The sequence below is a fragment of the Rattus norvegicus genome, chromosome 5 (genome assembly GCF_036323735.1).
Source record: "Rattus norvegicus strain BN/NHsdMcwi chromosome 5, GRCr8, whole genome shotgun sequence".
Taxonomy (NCBI): domain Eukaryota; kingdom Metazoa; phylum Chordata; class Mammalia; order Rodentia; family Muridae; genus Rattus; species Rattus norvegicus.
This window is the reverse complement of record NC_086023.1, coordinates 47,943,739-47,969,039: the sequence shown is the minus strand read 5'-3', so window position 1 is coordinate 47,969,039 and position 25,301 is coordinate 47,943,739.

The window sequence follows — 25,301 nt, the reverse complement described above, 5'->3', positions numbered from 1 at the left end:
GCAGACATTAGGAAAAATCTGTACAAGTTTTAAGTTAGTAAGTTTGTTCGCTGAATCCTCTACCTTGTTTAATTTAAGTACACTTTTTGTTTGTATTTACAAAAGAAAGAAGGAAAAAAAGAAAAGAAAAAAGAAAGGAATAAAACAGTGTTTCTCCCACATCACATGTGATGGCAATTTGATAGGAACATATTCTCAGAGAAAACAAGATGAGAGTTGCAGAGCTTAAAACCTACTGGAATCTTGAAAGCTTATAATTCTCTCTCCTAAACTGTAAATTGGTGCCTGAAATCATCACTAACAAATACTTCTTACTATTTTCATTACTTATCATAACACCAGCTATAAGAAGAAATTTCTAATTACCTAGAAGATGATTTCGAAGACTCACGTGACATCAGATACTGGCAACTCCTCCATTGCTAATGGTATTGCAAACTGATACAACCACTCTGGAAATCAATCTGCAGGTTCATCAGAAAATTGAAAGTTGATCTACCTAAAGACCCAACTATACCACTCTTGGGCATATACCCAAATGATGCCCCACCAGGCCGCAGGAGCACCTGTTCCACTACACGTATAGCAACCTGTTTGTGATAGTCAGAAGTCAGGGAAAAACTCAGATGTCCTACAACAGAAGAATGGATACAGAAAATATGGTTCGCTTCACCCTGAGCTGACCCAGTCTCATAGCTCTCTATACCCAGATCCCGTCAGGGATAGAGCTGGACTATCAGAAGTGCAGGCAATCCTGAAAACACTCAGAAGACTTCTGCTCGCATTTCTGGCCCAAAAAGAATCTGCCTGGAACCCTTCAGACACAGGAAACAAGGAGTAGTCTGGAACAGGAACCTTCAGGTTTCCACCTACGCCCAGAGCTGACCATGAGACAGAGCTCTCCATACCGAGATCCCAGTGGGAGAAAGCAGGTCTCCAGGAGCACTAACACACAGGATGATAAGAGGGTCAAGCCACTGTTAGAGACAGCAAGACCAGCTAACACCAGAGACAACAGGACGGCAGGAGGCAAGAACAGCTACCTAAGGAAGAAAAACCAAGACTACATGGCAGCAAGAGAGCCCAATTCTCCCACCAAAACATACACTTGATATCCCAACACACAAGAAAAGCAAGATTTGGATTTAAAATCGTATCTCATGATGATGATAGAGAACTTTAAGAAGGACATAAATAATTCCCTTATAGAAACACAGGTAAACAAGTAGAAGCCCTTAAAGAGGAAACATAAAAATCCCTTAAAGAATTACAGGAAAACACAGCCAAACAGTGGATGGAATTGAAGAAAAACATCCAGGATATAAAAAGGTAAATATAAATAATAAAGACATCACAAAGGGAGACAGCCCTGGAGATAGAAAACTTAGGAAAGAGAATAGGAATTATAGATGCAAGCATCACCAACCAAATACAAGAGATAGAAGAGAGAATCCAAGGGGCATAAGATACCATAGAAAACATTGACAAAACTGTCAAAGAAAATATAAAACACAAAACATTCTTAGCCCAAAACCCAGGAAATCCAGGACACAGTGAGAAGATCAATGCTAAAGATAATAGGTATAGAAGAGAGCCAAGATTCACAACTTAAAAGGCCAGTAAAAACTCTTCAACAAAATTGTAAAAGAAAACTTCCAAATCTAAAGAAAAAAAATGTCCATAAACATACAAGGGGCCTACAGAACTCCAAGTAGACTGAACCAGAAGAGAAATTTATCCTATAACATAATACTCAAAACACCAAAAGAAAGAATATTAAAACCAATAAGAGAAAAAGGTCAAGTAACATATAAAGGCAGACCCATCAGAATTACACCAGACTTCACACCAGAGACTATGAAAGTCAGAAGATCCTGGGAAGATGTCATACAGAACCAAAGAGAACACAAATGTCAGCCCAGGCTACTATATCCAACAAAACTTTCAATTAACATAGATGGAGGAGGGTGGGCTGGAGTGGTGGCTCAGTGGTTAAGAGCACTGACTGCTCTTCTAGATGTCCTGAGTTCAATTCCCAGCAACCACATGGTGGTGGCTCAAAAGCATCTCTAACGAGATCTGGTGCCCTCTTCTGGTGTGTCTGAAGGTTGAAGGTTGGACAGTGTACTCACATGAATAAATGTAAAAAAAGAAAAAAAAAGAAAGAAAGAAAGAATGGAGAAACCAAGATATTCCATGACAAAATCAAATTTACACAATATCTTTTCAGAAATCCAGGCTATCCAGGCTTACAAAGGATAATAGATGGAAAATTCCAACACAAGGAGGGCTACTACACCCTAGAAAAAGCAAGAAAGCAATGAACTCAACAGAAGAGAGACACACAAACATCCACCTCTAATAACAAAAATAACAAAAAACAACAATCACTATTCCTTAATATCTCTTAACATCAATGGACTTAATTCTCAAATAAAAAGACATAGACTAACAAACTGGATGCGTAAAGAGCATTTTGCTGCACACAGGAAAGACACCTCAGTGACAAAGATAGACACTACCTCAGAGTAATAGTCTGGGAAACAATTTTTCAAGCAAATGGTCTCAAGAAGTAAGTTGGAGTAGCCACTCTAATATCAAATAAAATTGACTTTCAACCAAAAGCTATCAAAAAAGATAAGGAAGGACATTTCATATTCATCAAAGGAAAAATCCACCAGGATAAACTCTCAATCCTGAATATCTATTTTCTAAATGCAAGGGCACCTACATTCATAGAAGAAACTTTACTAAAGCTAAAATCACACACTACCTCAAACAATAAAAGTGGGAAGATTCAACACCCCACTCTAATCAATGGACAGATCATGGAAACAGAAACTAACAAGAGACACAGTAAAACCACCAGTAATTATGAACCAAATGGATTTAACAGATGTCCATAGATCATTTCATCCTAAAACAAAAGAATATAACTTCTTCTCAGCACCTCATGGTACCTTGTCCAAAACTGACCATATAATGGGTCACAAAACAGGCCCCAACAGACTAAAAAACATTGAAACAATCCCATGCATCCTATCAGATCACCAGGACTAAGGCTGGTCTTCGATAACAACAAAAACAACAGAAAGCCCACATACTTCTGGAAGTTGAACAATGCTCAACTCAATGGTAACATGGTCAAGGAAGAAATAAAGAAAGAAATTAAAGACTTTTTAGAATTTAAGGAAAATGAAGGCATAACATACCCAAACTTACGGGACACAAGGAAAGCAGTGCTAAGAGGAAAACTCACAGCTCTGAGTGCCTCCAAAAAGAAACTGGAGAGAGCATACATTAGCAGCTTGACAGCACACCCAAAAGCTTAGAACAAATAGAAGCAAATACACCGAAGAAGAGTAGATGGCAGGAAATAATCAAAATCAGGACTGAAATCAACCAAGTAGACACAAAAAGAACTATACAAAGAATCAACAAAACCAAGAGCTGGTTCTTTGAGAAAATCAACAAGGTAGATAAACCCTTAGCCACAGTAACCAAAGGGCACCGAGAGAGTATCCAAATTAACAAAATCAGAAATGAAAAGGGAGACATAACAATAGAATCAGAATCTGAGGAAATCCAAAATAATCAGTAGATCCTACTAGAAAAACCTATACTTAATAAAACTGGAAAATCTGGAGGAAATGGGCAATTTTCTAGACAGATATCAGGTACCACAGTTAAATCAGGATCAGATAAACCATCTAAACAGTCCCATAACTCTTAAAGAATTGAAGCAGTCATTAAAAATCGATCAGATGGGTTTAGTACAAAATTCTATCAGACCTTCACAGAAGACCTAATACTAATACTGTCCAAACTATTCCATAAAAGAGAGACAGAAGAAGCACTATCCAATTCTTTCTATGAAGCTACAATTACACTTATACCTAAACTACACAAAGACCCAACAAAGAAAGAGAACTTCAAAACAACTTCCCATATGAATATTGACACAAAAATACTCAATAAAATTCTTGCAAACTGAATTCATGAACACATCAAAACAATTATCCATCATGACCAAGTAGGATTCATCCCAGGGATGAAAGGATGTTTCAATATAAGAAAATCGATCATGTAGTCCACTATATAAACAAACTAAAAGAAGAAAAAACACGATCATCTCATTAGATGCTGAGAAATCATTTGACAAAATTTAATACCGCTTCACATTAAAAATCTTAGAAAGATCAGGAAATCAAGGCCCATAACTAAACATAGTAAAAGCAATATACAGCAAATGAGTAGCCAACATCAAACTAAATGAAGAAAACTTGAAGCAATCCCACCAAAATCTGGGACTACACAAGGCTGCCTATTCTCTCCCTACCTATTCAATATAGTACTACTAGTCCTAGCTAAAGGAATCAGAAAACAAAAGGAGGTCAAGGGGATATAAATTGGAAAGGAAGATGTCAAAATATCACTATTTGCAGATGATATGATTGTATACTTAAGTGACCCCAAAAGTTCCACCAGAGAACTACTAAGCCTGAGAAACAACTTCAGCAAAGTGGCTGGATATAATCTTAACCAAATAAATCAGTAGCCTTCCTCTACTCAAAGGATAAACAGGCTGAGAAGGAAATTGGGGAAATGACACCCTTCACCATAGTCACAAATAATATAACATATCTTGGTGTGAAACTAACCAAGCAAGTGAAAGATCTGTATGACAAGAACTTCAAAGCTTTGACGAAAGAAATTGGAGTCTCAGAAGATGGAAAAACCTCCCATGCTCACGGATTGGCAGGATTAATATTGTAAAAATTGCCATTTTGCCAAAAGCAATCTACAGATTCAATGCAATTCCCATCAAAATTCCACCTCAATTCTTTTTTTTTTTTTTTTTTTGCGGTTACATTTTTTTTTATTAACGAGTATTTCTTATTTACATTTCAAGTGTTATTCCCTTTCCCGGTTTCCGGGCAAACATCCCCCTAATCCCTCCCCGTCCCCTTCTTTATGGGTGTTCCCCTCGCCATCCTCCCCCCATTGCAGCCCTCCCCCCAACAATCTAGTTCACTGGGGGTTCAGTCTTAGCAGGACCCAGGGCTTCCCCTTCACCTGGTGATCTTACTAGGATATTCATTGCTACCTATGAGGTCAGAGTCCAGGGTCAGTCCATGTATAGTCTTTAGGTAGTGGCTTAGTCCCTGGAAGCTCTGGTTGCTTGCCATTATTGTTCATAAGGGGTCACGAGCCCCTTCAAGCTCTTCCAGTTCTTTCTCTGATTCCTTCAACGGGGGTCCTATTCTCAGTTCAGTGGTTTGCTGCTGGCATTCACCTCTGTATTTGCTGTATTCTGGCTGTGTCTCTCCAGAGCGATCTACATCCGGCTCCTGTAGGCCTGCACTTCTTTGCTTCATCTATCTTGTCTAATTTTTTTTTACATTTCTTTTTTTTTAATTTATTTAATACTTAATAATAATTCTTTGGTTTCCGGGCATACATCCCCCTCCGCCCTCCCCTTCCTTATGAGAGTTCCCCTCCCAACCCTCCCCCCATTGCCGCCCTCCCCCCAAAAGTCTAGTTCACTAGGGGTTCAGTCTTAACCAGGGCTCCCCTTCCACTGGTGCTCTTACTAGGATATTCATTGCTACCTATGAGGTCAGAGTCCAGGGTCAGTCCATGTATAGTCTTTAGGTAGTGGCTTAGTACCTGGAAGCTCTGGTTGCTTGGCATTGTTGTACATATGGGGTCTCGAGGCCCTTCAAGCTCTTCCAGTTCTTTCTCTGATTCCTTCAACGGGGGTCCTACTCTCAGTTCAGTGGTTTGCTGCTGGCATTCGCCCCTGTATTTGCTGTATTCTGGCTGTATCTCTCAGGAGCGATCTACATCCGGGTCCTATCGGTCTGCACTTCTTTGCTTCATCCATCTTCTCTAATTGGGTGGCAGTATATGTATGGGCCACATGTGGGGCAGGCTCTGAATGGGTGTTCCTTCAGTCTCTGTTTTAATCTTTGCCTCTCTCTTCCCTGCCAAGGGTATTCTTGTTCCCCTTTTAGAGAAGGAGTGAAGCATTCACATTTTGATCATCTGTCTTGAGTTTCATTTGTTCTAGGCATCTAGGGTAATTCAAGCATTTGGGATAATAGCCACTTATCAGTGAGTGCATACCATGTATGTCTTTCTGTGATTGGGTTAGCTCACTCAGGATGATATTTTCCAGTTCCAACCATTTGCCTACGTATTTCATAAGCCGTTGTTTTTGATAGCTGAGTAATATTCCATTGTGTACATGTACCACATTTTCTGTATCCATTCCTCTGTTGAAGGGCATCTGGGTTCTTTCCAGTTTCTGGCTATTATAAATAAGGCTGCGATGAACATAGTAGAGCACGTGTCTTTTTTATATGTTGGGGCATCTTTTGGATATATGCCCAAGAGAGGTATAGCTGGATCCTCAGGTAGTTCAATGTCCAATTTTCTGAGGAACCTCCAGACTGATTTCCAGAATGGTTGTACCAGTTTGCAATCCCACCAACAATGGAGGAGTGTTCCTCTTTCTCCGCATCCTCGCCAGCATCTGCTGTCACCTGAGTTTTTAATCTTAGCCATTCTTACTGGTGTGAGGTGAAATCTCAGGGTTGTTTTGATTTGCATTTCCCTTATGACTAAAGATGTTGAACATTTCTTTAGGTGTTTCTTAGCCATTCGGCATTCCTCAGCTGTGAATTCTTTGTTTAGCTCTGAACCCCATTTTTTAATAGGGTTATTTGTCTACCTGCGGTCTAACTTCTTGAGTTCTTTGTATATTTTGGATATAAGGCCTCTATCTGTTGTAGGATTGGGAAAGATCTTTTCCCAACCGGTTGGTTGCCGATTTGTCCTAACCAAAGTGTCCTTTGCCTTACAGAAGCTTTGCAGTTTTATGAGATCCCATTTGTCGATTCTTGATCTTAGAGCATAAGCCATTGGTGTTTTGTTCAGGGTGTTTTGCCCATGTGATCCAGATGCTTCCCTAGTTTTTCTTCTATTAGTTTGAGTGTATCAGGTTTGATGTGGAGGTCCTTGATCCACTTGGACTTAAGCTTTGTACAGGGTGATGAGCATGGATCAATCTGCATTCTTCTACATGTTGCCCTCCACTTGAACCAGCACCATTTGCTGAAAATGCTATCTTTTTTCCATTGGATGGTTTTGGCTCCTTTGTCAAAAATCAAGTGACCATAGGTGTGTGGGTTCATTTCTGGGTCTTCAATTCTATTCCATTGGTCTATCTGTCTGTCTCTGTACAAATACCATGCAGTTTTTATCACTATTGCTCTGTAATACTGCTTGAGTTCAGGGATAGTGATTCCCCCTGAAGTCCTTTTATTGTTGAGGATAGTTTTAGCTATCCTGGGTTTTTTGTTATTCCAGATGAATTTGAAAATTGTTCTGTCTAACTCTTTGAAGAATTGGATTGGTATTTTGATGGGGATTGCATTGAATCTGTAGATCGCAATTGGTAAAACGGCCATTTTTACTATATTAATCCTGCCAATCCATGAGCATGGGAGATCTTTCCATCTTCTGAGGTCTTCTTCAATTTCTTTCTTCAGAGTCTTGAAGTTCTTATTGTACAGATCTTTTACTTGCTTGGTTAAAGTCACACCGAGGTACTTTATATTATTTGGGTCTATTATGAAGGGTGTCGTTTCCCTAATTTCTTTCTCGGCTTCTTTCTCTTTTGTGTAGAGGAAGGCTACTGATTTATTTGAGTTAATTTTATACCCAGCCACTTTGCTGAAGTTGTTTATCAGCTTTAGTAGTTCTCTGGTGGAACTTTTGGGATCACTGAAATAAACTATCATATCATCTGCAAATAGTGATATTTTTACTTCTTCTTTTCCGATCTGTATCCCCTTGATCTCCTTTTGTTGTCTGATTGCTCTGGCTAGAAATTCAAGAACTATATTGAATAAGTAGGGAGAGAGTGGGCAGCCTTGTCTAGTCCCTGATTTTAGTGGGATTGCTTCAAGTTTCTGTCCATTTATTTTAATGTTACCAACTGGTTTGCTGTATATGGCTTTTACTATGTTTAGGTATGGGCCTTGAATTCTTATTCTTTTCAGGACTTTTATCATGAAGGGGTGTTGAATTTTGTCAAATGCTTTCTCAGCATCTAATGAAATGATCATGTGGTTTTGTTCTTTCAGTTTGTTTATATAATGGATCACATTGATGGTTTTCCGTATATTAAACCATCCCTGCATGCCTGGGATGAAGCCTACTTGATCATGGTGGATGATTGTTTTGATGTGCTCTTGAATTCGGTTTGCCAGAATTTTATTGAGTATTTTTGCATCGATATTCATAAGGGAAATTGGTCTGAAGTTCTCTTTCTTTGTTGTGTCTTTGTGTGGTTTAGGTATAAGAGTAATTGTGTCTTCATAGAAGCAATTCGGGAGTGATCCATCTGTTTCAATTTTGTGGAATAGTTTGGATAATATTGGTATGAGGTCTTCTATGAAGGTTTGATAGAATTCTGCACTAAACCCGTCTGGACCTGGACTCTTTTTGGTTGGGAGACCTTTAATGACTGCTTCTATTTCCTTAGGAGTTATGGGGTTGTTGAACTGGTTTATCTGTTACTGATTTAACTTCGGTACCTGGTATTTGTCTAGGAAATTGTCCATTTCCTGTAGATTTTCAAGTTTTGTTGAATATAGGCTTTTATACTAAGATCTGATGATTTTTTTAATTTCCTCTGAATCTGTTGTTATGTCTCCCTTTTCATTTCTGATTTTGTTAATTTGGACACACTCTCTGTGTCCTCTCATTAGTCTGGCTAAGATTTTATCTATCTTGTTGATTTTCTCAAAGAACCAACTTTTGGTTCTGTTGATTCTTTCTATGGTCCTTTTGGTTTCTACTTGGTTGATTTCAGCTCTGAGTTTGATTATTTCCTGCCTTCTACTCCTCCTGGGTGTATTTGCTTCTTTTTGTTCTAGAGCTATTAGGTGTGCTGTCAAGCTGCTGACATATGCTCTTTCCTGTTTCTTTCTGCAGGCACTCAGCGCTATGAGTTTTCCTCTTAGCACAGCTTTCAATGTGTCCCATAAGTTTGAGTATGTTGTATCTTCATTTTCATTAAATTCTAAAAAGTTTTTAATTTCTTTCTTTATTTCTTCCTTGACCAGGTTATCATTGAGTAGAGCATTGTTCAATTTCCACGTATATGTGGGCATTCTTCCCTTATTGTTATTGAAGACCAGTTTTAGGCCGTGGTGGTCCGATAGCACGCATGGGATTATTTCTATCTTTCTATACCTGTTGAGGCCCGTTTTTTGACCAACTATATGGTCAATTTTGGAGAAAGTACGATGAGGAGCTGAGAAGAAGGCATATCCTTTTGCTTTAGGATAGAATGTTCTATAAATATCCGTTAAGTCCATTTAGCTCATGACTTCTCTTAGTCTGTCTACGTCTCTGTTTAATTTCTGTTTCCATGATCTGTCCATTGATGAGAGTGGGGTGTTGAAATCTCCCACTATTATTGTGTGAGGTGCAATGTGTGTTTTGAGCTTTAGTAAGGTTTCTTTTTCGTATGTAGGTGCCCTTGTATTTGGGGCATAGATATTTAGGATTGAGAGTTCATCTTGGTGGATTTTTCCTTTGATGAATATGAAGTGTCCTTCCTTATCTTTTTTGATGACTTTTAGTTGAAAATTGATTTTATCTGATATTAGAATGGCTACTCCAGCTTGCTTCTTCTGACCATTTGCTTGGAAAGTTGTTCTCCAGCCTTTCACTCTGAGGTAGTGTCTGTCTTTGTCTCTGAGGTGTGTTTCCTGTAGGCAGCAGAATGCAGGGTCCTTGTTGCGTATCCAGTTTGTTAATCTATGTCTTTTTATTGGGGAGTTGAGACCATTGATGTTGAGAGATATTAAGGAATAGTGATTATTGCTTCCTGTTATATTCATATTTGGATGTGAGGTTATGTTTGTGTGCTTTTCTTCTCTTTGTTTTGTTGCCAAGACGCTTAGTTTCTTGCTTCTTCTAGGGTATAGCTTGCCTCCTTATGTTGGGCTTTACCATTTATTATCCTTTGTAGTGCTGGATTTGTAGAAAGATATTGTGTAAATTTGGTTTTGTCATGGAATATCTTGGTTTCTCCATCTATGTTAATTGAGAGTTTTGCAGGATACAGTAACCTGGGCTGCCATTTGTGTTCTCTTAGGGTCTGTATGACATCAGTCCAGGATCTTCTGGCCTTCATAGTTTCTGTCGAAAAGTCTGGTTTGATTCTGATAGGTCTGCCTTTATATGTTACGTGACCTTTTTCCCTTACTGCTTTTAATATTCTTTCTTTATTTTGTGCGTTTGGTGTTTTGACAATTATGTGACGGGAGGTGTTTCTTTTCTGGTCCAATCTACTTGGAGTTCTGTAGGCTTCTTGTATGCTTATGGGCATCTCTTTTTTTAGGTTAGGGAAGTTTTCTTCAATGATTTTGTTGAAGATATTTACTGGTCCTTTGAGCTGGGAGTCTTCACTCTCTTCTATGCCTATTATCCTTAGGTTTGATCTTCTCATTGAGTCCTGGATTTCCTGTATGTTTTGGACCAGTATCTTTTTCTGCTTTACATTATCTTTGACAGTTGAGTCAATGATTTCTATGGAATCTTCTGCTTCGAGATTCTCTCTTCCATCTCTTGTATTCTGTTGGTGAAGCTTGTATCTACAGCTCCTTGTCTCTTCTTTTGATTTTCTATATCCTGGGTTGTTTCCATGTGTTCTTTCTTGATTGCTTCTATTTCCATTTTTAATTCCTTCAACTGTTTGATTGTGTTTTCCTGGAATTCTTTCAGGGATTTTTGTGTCTCCTCTCTATGGGTTTCTACTTGTTTATTTATGTTTTCCTGGAATTCTTTCAGGCATTTTTGCGATTCCTCTCTGTAGGCTTCTACTTGTTCTCTAAGGGACTTCTTCACGTCTTTCTTGAAGTCCTCCAGCATCATGATCAAATATGATTTTGAAACTAGATCTTGCTTTTCTGGTGTGTTTGGATATTCCATGTTTATTTTGGTGGGAGAATTGGGCTCCGATGATGCCATGTAGTCTTGGTTTCTGTTGCTTGGGTTCCTGTGCTCGCCTCTCCCCATCAGATTATCTCTAGTGTTACTTTGTTCTGCTATTTCTGACAGTGGCTAGACTGTCCTATAAGCCTGTGTGTCAGGAGTGCTGTAGACCTGTTTTCCTGTTTTCTTTCAGCCAGTTATGGGGACAGAGTGTTCTGCTTTCGGGCGTGTAGTTTTTCCTCTCTACAGGTCTTCAGCTGTTCCTGTGGGCCTGTGTCTTGAGTTTACCAGGCAGGTCACTTGCAGCAGAACAGTTGGTCTTACCTGTGGTCCCGAGGCTCAAGTTTGCTTGCGGGGTGCTGCCCATGAGCTCTTTGCGGCGGCAGCAACCTGGAAGATATGCACCGCCCTTTCCGGGAGCCTCCGTGCACCAGGGTTCCAGATGGCATTTGGTGTTTTCCTCTGGCGTCTGGATGTACGCAGAGTGCAGTCTCTTCTGGTTTCCCAGGCTTGTCTGCCTCTCTGAAGTTTTAGCTCTCCCTCCCACGGGATTTGGGTGCAGAGAACTGTTTATCCGGTCTGTTTCCTTCAGGTTCCGGCAGTGTCTCAGACACAGTGGTCCTGCCCCTCCTGGGCCCTCCCCCACGGGAACCAGAGGCTGTACACAGTTTCCTCTTGGGCCAGGGATGTGGGTAGTGGTGGGCAGTGTTAGTGGTCTCCGCTCTGCAGCCTCAGGAGTGCCCACCTGACCAGGCGGTGAGGTCTCTCTCCCACGGGGTTTGGGAGCAGAGAGCTGCTGCGGGCCTGGATCCGCGTGTGTGGGACTTCCGGTAAACACAGGAAGTGCCCAGCCCTAGAGGAATTTTGCCTCTGTGTGTCCTGAGTTCACCAGGCAGGTCACTTGCAGCAGAAAAGTTGGTCCTACCTGTGGTTCTGAGGCTCAAGTTTGCTCGTGGGGTACTGCCTAAGTCCTCTCTGTGGCGTCAGCAACCGGGAAGATCTGCGCTGCTCTTTCCGGGAGTCTCCGTGCACCAGGGTTCCAGATGGTGTTTAGTGTTTTCCTCTGGCGTCTGGATGTACGCAGAGTGCAGTCTCTTTTGGTTTCCCAGGCTTGTCTGCCTCTCTGAAGGTTTAGCTCTCCCTCCCACGGGATTTGGGTGCAGAGAACTGTTTATCCGGTCTGTTTCCTTCAGGTTCCAGCGGTGTCTCAGGCGCAGGGGTCCTGCCGCTCCTGGGCCCTCCCCTCCGGGAACCCAGAGGCCTTATACAGTTTCCTCTTGGGCCAGGGATGTGGGCAGGGGTGGGCAGTGTTGGTGGTCTCCTCTGCTATGCAGCTTCGGGAGTGCCCACCTGACCAGGCGGTGAGGTCTCTCTCCCACGGGGTTTGGGAGCAGAGAGCTGCTGTGGGCCGGGATCCGCGGGTGTGGGACTTTCCACCTCAATTCTTCCTTGAGTTAGAAAGAGTAATTTGCAAATTCATCTGGAATAACAAGAACCCAGGATAGTAGAAACCATGCTAAACAATAAAACAACTACCTGACCTGAAGCTGTGTTACAGAGTAATGGTGATAAAAACTATATGGTATTGGTACAGAGATAGACAGGTAGATCAGTGGAATAGAACTGAAGACCCAGAAATGAACCCATGCAATTATGGTCACTGGATCTTTGACAAAAGAGTTAAAGCCATCCAATAGAAAAAAGAAATCATTTTCAAAAAATGGTGCTGATTCAACTTGCAGTCAGCAAATTGATCCATTCTTATCACTGTGCACAAAGCTCAAGTACAAGTGGATCAAGGACCTCCACATAAAACCAAATACACTCAAACTAATAGAAAAAAAAGTGGGGAAGAGCCTCAAATACAAGGGCACTGGGGGAAAATTCCTGAACAGAACAACATTGGCTTATACTCTAAGATCAAGAATCATCAAATGGGACCTCATGAAACTGCAAAGCTTTTATTAAGGCAAAGGACCCTGTCATTAGGACATAACAGCAACCAACAGATTGGGAAAAGATCTTTACCAATCTTACATCTGATAGAGGGTTATTATCCAATGTACATGAAGAATTCAAGATGATGGACTCCAGAGAATCAAATAACCCTATTAAAAATGGGATACAGAGCTAAACAAAGAATTCTCAACTAAGGAATATCAAATGGCTGAGGAGCACCTAAAGAAATGCTCAACATCCTTAGTCATCATGCAAATCAAAACAGCTCTGAGATTCCACGTCACACCAATCAAAATGGCTAAGATAAAAAACTCAGGGACAGCAGATGCTGGTGAGAATATGGGGAAAGAGGAACACTCCTCCATTGTTGGTTGGATTGCAAATTGGAACAACCACTCTGGAAATCGGTCTGGAGGTTCCTCAGAAAATTGGACATTGCACTACCTGGGCATATACCCAAAAGATGCTCCAACATACAACAGAGATATCTGATCCATTATGTCATAGCAACCTTATTTATAATAGCCAGAAGCTGGAAAGAACCCAGATGCCCTTCAGCAGAGGAATTGATACAGAAAATGTGGTATATTTACACAGTGGAGTACTACTCAGCTATTAACAACAATGACTTCATGTAATTCTTAGGCAAATGGATGGAACTAGAAAATATCATCATGAGTGAGGTAACTCAGTCTCAGAAAAACACACATGGTATGCACTCACTGATAAGTAGATATTAGCCCCAAAACTCGAAATACCCAAAATACAATCCACAAACCACATGAAGCTCAAGAAGGACGACAATTAAAGTGCAGATGCTTCAGTCCTTCTTAGAAGAGGGGGACAAAAAGTATTCATAGGAGATATGGAGACAAAGCTTGGAGTAGAGCCTGAAGTAACTGCTATTCAGAACCTGCCCCTCCTGGGTATCCAGCCCATATTCATACAGTCACCAAACCCAGACAATATTGCTGATGCCAAGAAGTGCATGCTGACAGGAGCCTGATATAGCTGTCTCCTGAAAGGCTTTGCCAAAGCATGGCAAATGCAAAGGTGAATGCTAGCAGCCAATTATTGAACTGAGAATGGGGTCCCCATTGGAGGAGTTAGAGAAAGGATTGAAGTAGCTAAAGCGGCTTGTGACCCCATAAGAACAACGATATTAGCCAACCAGAGTTTTCAGAAACTAAACCACTACCCAAAGACTACACCTGGACAGACCCATGCTCCAGCTACATATGTAGCAGAGGATGGCCTTGTTGGGCACCAATGGGAGAAGAAGCCCTTGGTCCTTACACCACCACCACACCCAGTGTAGGAGAATATCAGGGCAGGAAGGCTGGAAGGGGTGGGTGGATGGGTGGGGGAGCACACTCATAGAATAAGGAGGGGGATGGGATAGGGGATTTATAGATGGGAAATGGGGAAAGGGGTAATATTTGAAATATAAGCTAAAAATCCAATTAAAAAATAAATTAAGATAAAAGAAAAAAAGAAATTGTGGTTCATTTACATTATGGAATATTAATAAGAATGATGACATTCTGAGTTTTGCAGGGAAATGGGTAGAACTAGAAAATATCATCCTAAGTGAGGTTACTCAGACCCAAAAAGATATTCATGATATATGCTCGCTAATAAGTGGATATTAGCAAAAAAAAAAAAAGGTACAAAATACCCTAGATACAGTCCATAGAACTCAGAAAGGTTAAGGAGCCCAAAGGCCCAAGTGTGGATGCCTCAGTCCCTCTTGGGAGGGAACACAAAACAAGGACAAGGGGGAAAGGAGAAAGGGACATGGATGGGAAAGAAGGGAACTGGATCAGGTATTGGGTGGGGAAAGTGGAGTGAAGCCTCAAGAGCCATCAGAAAGAATGGAAACAGGCAACCTTGGGAGTTAGGAGGTAGAGGGACCCTCCAGAATGTACCAGACACCTGGGAGGTGAGAGACTTTCAGGACTCAAAGGTAGAAATCTTATATTAAATGCCCTACAATGGGGAGAGGGAACTAGGAGAGCCCACCTCCAGCAGAAAGACAGGGCATCATGTGAGAGATAGGGTTGCCATCCCTCAGTCAGAAACTCTGACCCTAATTGTTCCTGTCTGAAGGAACTGCAGGGACAAAAAGGAAGAAGAGCCTGAGGAAAAGAAGGCCCATTGGCAGGTCTAAGGTGGGATCCAGCTCAAGGGAATGTCCCAAGGCCTGACACTATTACGGAGGCTATGGAGTGCTCACAAAAATGGACTTACCATGACTGCTCTCCAAAAGGTCCAATAAGCAGCTCAAAGAGTCAGATGCAGTTACTTGCACCCAACCAAAGTTCAGAAGCTGCTGACCCCTGTAGCTGAATTAGGGAAAAGGTTGAAGAAGCTGAGGAGGAGGATGACCCTGTAGGAGGACCAGCAGTCTCAACTAACCTGGACTCCTGAGAACTCTCAGTGGACCACCAACCAGGCAGCATATACCAGCTGATATGAGACTCCCAACTACAGAGGACTGCCATGTCTGGGTTCAGTCAGAGATGATGCACTAACCGTCAAGAGTCTAGAGTGCCCAGGCAGTGAAGAAGTCTGGTGGAGAGGGGGATGAGGGATTGGTACACCCTTGTGGAGACTAGAGGTGGGGGGTGGTATTGGAGGTGGTAGGAGGTATAGGATATGGAACACTTCAAGGGTGTACCGTGAGGGAGATAAAATCTGGAGTGTAAAGATTAAAGTTTAAATAATATTTTTTTTAAAAAGAAGACAATGTGACACATTGTAGATAGCCAAAAATTAGAATAAAGAGCTAATTCAGTCTCTAGCAGCCAGGGTAGAACACCAATTTGTCAATCAAGGACAATGTAAAAACTTGGTACAGGACTGGTTTGTCACACTCAGCCTTCCTTGGGGACTAGAATCTGCTCTGTTGTCATGGGCGTTGTGCTCAGTCTCACCTCTCAAGGTAACCTCAGACTGTCAGAGAGGAATAATAGACTCCTTCCTCCATACGAGCACGTTAGCATTGTTCTTGTGCTGCAGATACAAGAAAAAAAATATTCTAATTCACACCAAAATTTTGTGTTTATTGAGGAGGAAAGAGGGGAGAATATGCACAATTTTCCCATCAATCTACCCACGTCAGGAATCTAATTTCGGTCTGCCATCAGGAAGATGATCAGGGTGTCCTGAGTCCCGTAGATGTTAGGAGAGAATCGCCCTTTTGTGCATATATCTGCCCTTGCATTCCTCCTCTGACTCTTGCTGACAATTATTTGCTAAGTATTGCAGAAAGAGCTTGGTGACAGGAGAGCAGCCGAGATATCTGGCTACTCTATAACCTTGTCCCAGCCTCATGACTGCTAAAGAGCTCTTGTTGAACTTGTCTCTTTGAAAGGGAAAAAATGCATTATAAAACTGATAAGTACACCCAGAACTCATATCAAAGCTGACACATCAGATACACATTCAAACTGCTGTGTGAGACTATGATCATAATTATTCTGACTGTTGGTATCATTCCGTTCACACTATTACCCAGAAAAATTGCACCTTGAGATTGTTGTGATGATTCAGATTTGAATCTATTCATGTCTAGAGAAGACATAGATACTAAAATGATTCCAAAATACTTCTTTATAACATATACTATCAGGCTCATTTCAAAGAAGAGATTGAACTAAAGGATAATTTTGTGGCCCGAGAAAAGGATTTGAGTTGTTTGAAATTTCTCTTCATCATTTAGCTCTGGGGAGAAGTTGTTTAACTTTGATGTTTCTGTTTTGGTTATTGTGAATAACAAAACAATAAAAAAAGAAGCAATAATAAAATCAATAGACAGCGGGCAGTAGGCTAGGCACTGGCTTTATTCTTCTGAATGGATTCTGGAAAATGAAAGTGTCTTTGCCTGTCTCTGGATACTTTATTCTCTGATGATAGATGGGTATGTTTGTTCTGCTACTCATGCAGTGAAAAAGCATAAAAATGCTATTAAAAGTTATAGTACGAGAGGACATATTAGGAAGTTACTTTGGGATCTCAACATATAACATGTCAAAACGCTCGATACCTTTATGAATTTCTGTTTCATCCTAATCAGTGGTACTTAGGGTGTGCCCTCACACCAGCCCAGAGCATCCCTTGTGAACTTGTCTGCTGCAGAAATTCCTGCCTCAAGTGCAGTAAAGCAGAGTTCTGGGGGTGGTGCCATCTTTAGCAAATACTTGGCTGCTTGAAAGCCACAGGCTCAGTTACAATCATCTCTAGATAAACAGAGAAATTCAGGGGCACTGAAGTCAATAGGTACATCTTTCAAACTGATTTCAAATTGATATTAGAACTCATGGGGTGGGGGGCGTGGGATGGTTCTGTTTTTATCCCCCAGAGTCTTGCCTGAATTCTTTTTCTTAAAAACTCTATTGATTCTTTGTGAGTTTCCAGTGCCACTCACCTCCCATCCCTTCACATGCACCCTATTCCTGTGCAAACTCCCCACCCAAAGAAAATTAAAAAAACAAAGACTAAAAAACAAAGCAAAACATAGAAAACATCTGGTCGTGGAAGCTGTAGTATGTCACATTGTATCCCCTAGTATACTCTTTTGGGCAATTGGATGGAAGAATCAGAAATTAACCTCCACTCCTATGGATACTTGATTTTTTTTGACAAGGAAGCCAAAGCCATACAATAGTAAAAGGAGAGCATCTTCACTCAATAAGTGGGGCTGGTCTAACTGGATGTCTGCAAGTAGAAGAAAGCAGATAGATCCAAATTTTTCACCCTGAACAAAGCTCAAGTCTAAGTGGATCAAAGATCTCAAGGTAAAACTAGATACACTAAATCTAATAGGAAAGAAATTGGAGAATATTCTTGAACTCATTGGCACAGGAGACAACTCCTGGGCAGAACACCAATGGCCCAGGCACTAAGAACAACAATTAAAAAATTGCACCTCATGAAACGGTAAAGCCTGTAAGGCAAAGGACTCTGTCAGTAAGACAAAATGAAAGCCTACAGAAAAGATCTTTGCCAAGCCTACATCTGCCAGAGGGCTAATATCTAAGATAACCCCAGAAGTTAGACACTAACAACCCAGATAACTCAAATAGAAATGGGGTGTAGAGCTAAACAGAGAATTTTCACTAGAGAAGTCTCTAAAGGATGAGAGACACTTAAAGAAATATTCAATATCATTAGTCACCAGGGAAATGCAAATCAAAATGACTCTGAGATTTCACCTTGCACCCAAGAGAATGGCTAAGATAAAAACCTCAAAGGACAGCACATGCTACCTGATTGCTTAAACCGTGAATCTGGGAATCATTTTCTCTGAAGGCTAGAGAACACACTTGAAGTCTGTAGGATGAAGTAAGACAAAGTGGCCAGCTTCAGCATTCAGCAATATTGTCCCAGCCTTTGAGATAGTTGTCAGTTGAAGTCTACAAGATGAAGCAAGGCGGGGTGGCCAGCATTCTGTGGTTTTAGCAGTCCAGCCTTCGAGATCACCGTCAGATGCAGGTATGGACTCAGGGGTTAGGTTACAAATCAAAAGCAACAACAAAATTAACTGTAGATATTAGTAATTCGGGAGTATAACATTACTGTAGTTCCTCAAGGTTCATTGTAAGTAATTTTCAATTTCCTCTGATTAATGCCATTTGTGTTCTTTATTAAATGATGTTTATTAAGCACTGGCACTTGAAAACTAGCTTTTGGAAATTTTTACTATTTTCATTACATTTATTTCTTATTTTTTGTGTGTGTAGAGGGATTACATGCTTATCAAGGTACAAGTACAGGAAGTCGTTTCTTTCCCTTGAACATGGGGATCCTGGGATCCAAATCAAGTCATCAGGCTTGGATTCAAGCATCTCCATTTACTGAGATGTCTTTCTGGTTTGGAAACATTATGATATGTATTAAGAAAATAGAGTTATTTTATTTTTTTATTTTTTAAAATCTTCCCATGTTTCTTACTATATTTTATTGAGGTGTTCCTTTTGAATTTCTATTTCCTTATCTATTTATTTTCTGTTTTGTTTGGTTGGTTTTAGATAGGTTCTCATGTAACTCAGTTTTGGGCTAGAGATTTCTATCTAACCAAGGAAGGGACTTCTGATCCTCTAAGGAGAGAGAGAATGAGAGAAAGAGAAAGAGAGAGAGAGAGAGAGAGAGAGAGAGAGAGAGGGAGAGAGAGAGAGAAATTCTACTTGACTTTTTTGTTATTGTTTGTAAATACAATTTGTATTCACCTGATGCAATTATCTGGAGGCTTACTGCCTCTGTCCACTAAACTAGACTTAGTCCTGGAAGCTTTTAGTCTCCTCAGTACAATCTAATCTAGGCCCAGAATGTTTTCAGCCTCTGAGACTTACTGCTTAATTAGCTCAGTCCTTCCTAGTTCTTTCTGATCTCCTTTTTCTAATATTTATTTTTATTAATTATTTTATATATTTATATCCCAAACATTGCCTCTGCTCTGGGTTTCCCCTCCCAGAGCTCATATACCCATCCTCCCTCCCCACTTCACCTCCAAGAGGGTGCCCACCCCTCCTTCATCCCTCTTCTCTGGGGCATCAAGTCTCTAAAGGATTAGGCACATTTTCTCCCACTGAGGCCAGACAAGGCAGTCTTCTGTTACTTATATGTCAGGGTCTTTGGACCAGTCCAACTTTGCATCCATCCCATTGGCGAACACCAAACCCTGACACTATTACTGATACTATGTTGTTCTTGCAGTCAGGATACTAGACTAGCATGGACATCCTCTGAGAGGCTTTATTTGCTGTTGACTGAGACAGATGCTGATACTTACTGGCAAGCATTGGACTGAAGTTGGGGACCCCCATGGGAAAGTTAGGGAAAGGATTGAAGGAACTGAAGGGGATGACAACCCCATAGGAAGACTAACAGTGTCAACTAACCTGGACCCCTGGGAGCTCCCAAAGACTAAGCCACCAACCAAAGTTAATACTTTCTGATCTCTTTCTGGTTCATTCAAGTCAGTTATTCTGGCTCAGAACTCCTGTGCACATGAACTAATTCAATCTGGCTTTTCTTAGCTTCTCCTGATTTGCTCTGCCTGGCCATACTAACTTTGGCAATATGTTCTAATACTCATCTCCTTCTCATTGTCTGGTTCATTCTGCCTTGGCCTGTGTCTAGCCTTCTCTCTCTGCAGCCTCTATCTGTAAAATTCTTCACGTAAAACTGCCTGCTTCTCTCTCTCTCTGCACTGCTCCCTCAAGTCGCCTCTCCTTCCTGTCTGTTCTTGTGTGAGTTGGGCATATTGTATCTCTGACTCATTCTGTCAAATCTCATTTGTCAATTTTTCTGCACCTCAATTAGAAGTCACTTTCAAACAAGGCTGCTTCCACCCACAAACTAACTGTACTGTCAATGTGTACAGACTAAGGGCGTGTCTGTATTCCAGCCAGAGGGATTAAAGGTATGTGCTAAGCCCGAGTCACACCACAACTAGAAACAAGTTTTCCCAATAAACAGCACAATCTTATTATTCACAGAGTGATCAAATATCCTGCAACAGTTGTTGTTGAAATTTTTAAATATTCTTCTAATGCAGGAACTGAAATACACTAATTTGGGGAAACTTTTTCTAATTAGAATTTTGTAAGAATTAACAATTTAGAAATAAAGATTTTGAGTGAGTTTCCCATGTAAGCTGCTGGTTTATTTTAATAGAAAAGCAAGGCATTCACACTTTACACTATGGAAACATTATGAAATTCAAGGAAGTAATACTTGTATTTCTCTACTACTCAGAAGGGAGAACATTTAGAATCAGGAAGGTGCAATCTTAGTGTGAAATGCCAGGGGCTACATGACAGGTTTAGAGCCAGCTGTAGCTTCAAGGCTGTATGACCTTCAAAATGCTACTTAACTTCTCTAGAACTTGATTTTGTTGTCATGGGGCTGAGTATAATAATATCTCCCTCCAAGAATTATCATAATAAATAAAACGAAGATATCTATTCAGCATAGCAATTAACCTCTGTTGCAAATGGCTGTGATTTAATGTCTCACTAGTTAACTGCTCACTAAAGTTTAGCTATAACATGTACATATTCTTTTACTTTATCATCAGAAGGCTACCCTTTCTGTGCTGTGTACTTATAACAAATATATGTACTTTGTTTTCTACACCATTTCTTTGCCCAGCATCCTTTCTGAGTTTCCTTCATTTTTTTTTTTTATCCTTGTAACTCATTTCTGCCTATCAATACTCATGATACATTTTTTTCCAGGCTCTATTGAGAACAGAGTTTACATTTTGAAGGATAACTCTTGTTTGAAATTATAGACACTTGGCTTGTTAAAATTCCATCCAAGAAGAATGCTAATTTCTTTCTGCAGTTGTAGAATGACAATAAGTTATGAAAGAGCATGCTGATTTGTAGGCATTGTCTCAGAACATTAGAATGCGTACCAGTATGTGAATCAAACTACTAGATTAAGAGTAACCTTAGGATGTCTTGAAGTGTATGACAGTAGGTGCTGAGCTGGTCTATTTGAGCTAGTGTGATTTTCAGATAATAAAGAGGATTTGAGGAATGTGAGAGTGGGAATTCTAAACATGACCATAACTATTCCACATTTGGGAAACTGTAGTTTCACATTTTTTTTAAAGTTTTCATTAAAGTATGTCCCAATGGTTAATGGGAATGGAATCTTTCCTTTTGAAATATTGATTGGCCCACATCTCTGACTCCAGAGGAAAACACCAAATGCCATCTGGGACCCTGGTGCACAGGGGCTCCCAGAAAAGGCTGCGCAGGTCTTCCTGGTTGCTGCCCTCTTAGAGAGCTCAAAAGCAACACCCCATGAGCAAACTTGAGCCGTGGAACAGAAGGTAAGAGCAACTTTTCTGCTCCAAGTGACCTGACTGGTGGTCTCAGGACACACAGAGGCAAAATTCCTCTAGGACCGAACACTTCCAGTTTTTAGCTGGATTCCTGACCTCACTGATCCCCGCCCACAGCTCACTGCTCCCAAACACCTTGGGAGAGAGAGCTCACCACCCAGATAGGTGGGCACTCCTGAGACTGCAGAGCAGAAGAGACCACAAATACTGCCCACCCCTGCCCACATCTCTGGCCCAAGAGGAAACTGTATACGGCCTCTGAGAACTGGAAGATAGGGGCACTGGAGCTGCACGTCTCCTGCGCCACAGACACCTCCTGAACCTGAAGGGACTGGATCAACAGTTCTCTGCACCCAAATCCCGAGGGAGGGAGAGCTAAACCTTCAGAGAGGCAGACACACCTGGGAAGCCAGAAGAGACTACACTCTGCCCACATTTCTCACTCCAGAAGAAAACACCAAATGCCCTCTGGGACCCTGTGCATGGGGGTTCCTGGAAAAGGCGGCACAGGTCAACCTGGTTGCTGCCCTCATGGAGAGCTCATAAGCAACACCCCAAGAGCAAACCTGAGCCTCCGGACCACAGGTAAGACCAACTTTTCTGAACCAAGTGACCTGCCTGGTGAACTCAGGACACAGGCCCACAGGAACAGCTGAAGACCTGTAGACAGGAAAAACTACATGCCTGAAAGCAGAACACTCTGCTCCCATAACTGGCTGAAAGGAAACAGGAAAACAGGTCTACAGCACTCCTGACACACAGGCCTATAGGACAGTCTAGCCACTGTCAGAAATAGCAGAACAAAGTAGCACCAGAGATAATCTGATGGCGAGAGGCAAGCAGAGGAACCCAAGCAACAGAAACAAGAACTACATGGCATCATCGGAGCCCAATTCTCCCACCAAAGCAAACACTGAATATCCAAACACACCAGAAAAGCAAGATCTAGATTTAAACTCATATTTGATTATGATGCTGGAGGACATCAAGAAAGACATGAAGAACTCCCTTAGAGAAATACAGGAAAACATAAATAAACAAGTAGAAGCCTATAGAATCACAAAAATCCCTGAAAGAATTCCAGGAAAAGACAATCAAGCAATTGAAGGAATTAAAAATGGAAATAGAAGCAATGAAGAAAGAACACAGGCAAACAACCCTGGATATAGAAAACCAAAGGAACAGACAAGGAGCCATAGATATAAGCATCACCAACAGAATACAGGAGATAAAAGAGAGAATCTCAGGAGCAGAAGATTCCATAGAAATCATTGAAACAACTGTCAAAGATAATGTAAAACAGAAAAAGCTACTGGTCCAAAACATACAGGAAATCCAGGACTCAATGAGAAGATCAAACCTAAGGATAATAGATATAGAAGAGAGTAAAGACTTCCAGCTCAAAGGATCAGTAAATATCTTCAACAAAATCATAGAAGAAAACGACCCTAACCTAAAGAAAGAGATGCCCATAAGCATACAAGAAGCCTACAGAACTCCAAGTAGATTGGACCAGAAAAGAAACTCTTCCCATCATATATTAGTCAAAACACCAAATGCACAAAATAAAGAAAGAATGTTAAAAGCAGAAAGGGAAAAAGGTCAAGTAACATATGAAGGCAGACCTATCAGAATCACACCAGACTTCTTGCCAGAGACTATGAAACCCAGAAGATCCAGGACAGATATCATACAGACTCCAAGAGAACACAAATGCCAGTGCAGGTTATCCTGCAAAACTCTCAATTAACATAGATGGAGAAACGAAGATATTCCATGACAAAACGAAATTTACACAATATCTTTCTACAAATCCAGCACTACAAAGGATAATAAATGGTAAAGCCTAACATAAGGAGGCAAGCTACACCCTAGAAAAAGCAAGAAACTAATCGACTTGGCAACAAAAGAAAGAGAAGAAAAGCACACAAACATAACCTCACATCCAAATATAAATATAACTGGAAGCAATAATAACTATTCCTTAATATCTCTCAAAATCAATGGTCTCAACTCCCCAATAAAAAGACAGAGATTAACAAACTGGATACTCAATGAGTACCCTGCATTCTGCTGCCTACAGGAAACACACCTCAGAGACAAAGACAGACACTACCTCAGAGTGAAAGGCTGGAAAACAACTTTCGAAGCAAATGGTCTGAAGAAGCAAGCAGGAGTAGCCATTATAATATTGAATAAAATCAATTTTCAACTAAAAGTCACCAAAAAAGATAAGGAAGGACACTTCATATTCATCAAAGGAAAAATCCACCCAGATGAACTCTCAATCCTAAATATCTATACTCCAAAAACAAGGGTAACATATATAAAAGAAACCTTACTAAAGCTCAAAACACACATTGCACCTCACACAATAATTGTAAGGATTTCAACACCCCACTCTCATAAATGGACAGGTCATGGAAACAGAAATTAAACAGAGACGTAGACAGGTTAAGAGAAGTCATGAACCAAATGGACTTAACAGATATTTATAGAACATACTATCCTAAAGCAAAAGGATATACATTCTTACCTTACCTTCTTACATTCTTACCTCATGGTACTTTGTCCAAAATTGACCATATAATTGGTCAAAAAACAGGCCTCAACAGATATAGAAATATAGAAATAATCGTATGCATCCTATCAGACCACCACAGGCTAAAGCTGGTCTTCAATAAAAATAAGGGAAGAATGCCCACATATACATGGAAGTGAACAATGCTCTACTCAATGATAACCTGGTCAAGGAAGAAATAAGAAAGAAATTAAAGACTTCTTAGAATTTAATGAAAATGAAGGTACAACATACCCACACTTATGGGACACAATGAAAGCTATGCTAAAAGGAAAACTCATAGCTCTGAGTGCCTGCAGAAAGAAACTGGAGAGAGCATATGTTAACAGCTTGACAGCACACCTAAAAGCCCTAGAACAAAAAGAATCAAATACACCCAAGAGGAGTAGAAGTTAGGAAATAATCAAACTCAGAGCTGAAATCAACAAGGACCATACAAAGAATCAACAGAACCAAAAGTTGGTTCTTTGAGAAAATCAACAAGATAGATAAAACCTTAGCCAGACTAACCAGAGGAAACAGAGAGTGTGTCCAAATTAACAAAATCAGAAATGAAAAGGGAGACATGACTACAGAATCAGAGGAAATTCAAAAAAATCATCAGATCCTACTAAAAGAGCCTATATTCAACAAAACTTGAAAATCTGCAGGAAATGGACAATTTCCTAGACAGATACCAGGTACCGAAGTTAAATCAGGAACAGATAAACCATTTAAACAACCCCATAACACCTAGTGAAATAGAAGTAGTCATTAAAAGTCTCCCAACCAAAAAGAGCCCAGGTCCAGATGGGTTTAGTGCAGAATTCCATCAGACCTTCATAGAAGATCTAATACCAATACTATTCAAACTATTCCACAAAATTGAAACAGATGGAGCACTCC